Below are 1,194 nucleotides of genomic sequence, written 5' to 3'. Positions count from 1 at the left end.
CGCCCCGGCACTCTTGCCCCGCGCCCGGTGGCGTCGTCTCCGGTGTCCGTCTTCCGCCCGACCTCCCTGCCACGTTCCCTCGAGGTTGGATCCGAGGGTTGGTGGGGGGAAGGGGTGCTCATCACGCCCTCGCCCCACACCACGCACCTTTGCCCGTGGCGCCGGCCACGACTACCTTCACCCCCGCCGCGGACCGCAGGGCCCGGATCCTCCGGTCGCGTCTCGCGGGCTGTGCGGCGTGATGGGTGGCGGCTCCCCGCCGCGGGGCCGCTTGCCTGCCCGTAGCCTCCTGCCGCTGGCCCTGGGCCTGTCTGTCTCGGCCGGTCGTCGGTCGTCCGCTGCTCTGGGCCTGCTGCGCGGTCGCCAGGCGCCTCCCCACGCCCTCTGAGCCTCGGGGCTTGCTCCCAACCCCTCCTGCGGCTGTCTTGTCCAGTTCTCTCGCCCTCTCACTTCTGTCGTGTCCCCTGCCCGCTTGGCGCCACGCTTCCCGTCGGAGCCCCTTCCCTCTGCCCTTGGTGGTGGGGGGGAGAAGGGTGCCTGGGACGCGGGCGCGGGTAGGGGGCCCCGTGGTTGAGGGGAGAGGACGGGGTCCGGGGGGCAGCCTTACGGGTGTGCGAGGTGGTGGGGGAGGGCTTTGCCCCGTTTCGGGGGGGATGTGGGGGTGGTCGTCTGGCGTCGGCGGGGACCTCCGGAAGGCGGTCGACCGGCGCAGGGTGGGGCCCCCATGCGTCAGGGGCCTGCAGCGTCGAGGCCCGCGGGCGGCTGCGGGCGGGGACGCGGTGGTGGTCGAAGTCGGGGCGGTGGCCCGCGGGGCGCGCCCTGCGCCTCGCCCGCCTCCCCCTTTCCAGGTACCTTGCGTGGGGCTTCCCTGGTGGCTCAGATGGTAAAGCGTCTGCCTGCAGTGCGGGAGACCCAGGTTCGATCCCTGGGTTGGGAAGATCCCCTGGAGAAGGAAATGGCAACCCACTCTAGTACCCTTGCCTGGAAAATTCCATGGACGGAGGAGCCTGGTAGGCTACAGTCCATGGGTCACAAAGAGTCGGACACGACTGAGCGACTTCACTTCACAGCTGATAAAAAGCTTGGGTTGTCTCGTTGGGGTGGATTTGCTCCTGGATGGATTTCACCTGGCGGCAGTAGGGAGGCGCGGGCCTCTCCTGGAAGTGGGCGTATGGGCGGAGCACACCTGGCCCA

The 1,194-nt window shown here is 70.2% G+C and overlaps 1 non-coding gene across 1 annotated transcript; it reads left to right on the top strand.

Annotated features, from left to right (window-relative positions):
• The first annotated feature begins 865 nt into the window (after positions 1–865).
• Positions 866–937, top strand: TRNAC-GCA. The gene has a single exon. It is a non-coding gene; the product is annotated as a tRNA-Cys (tRNA).
• Positions 938–1,194: the final 257 nt, after the last annotated feature.

This window comes from Cervus canadensis, chromosome 7 (genome assembly GCF_019320065.1).
Source record: "Cervus canadensis isolate Bull #8, Minnesota chromosome 7, ASM1932006v1, whole genome shotgun sequence".
NCBI classification, from domain to species: domain Eukaryota; kingdom Metazoa; phylum Chordata; class Mammalia; order Artiodactyla; family Cervidae; genus Cervus; species Cervus canadensis.
This window is presented reverse-complemented; position numbering and strand designations above follow the sequence as displayed.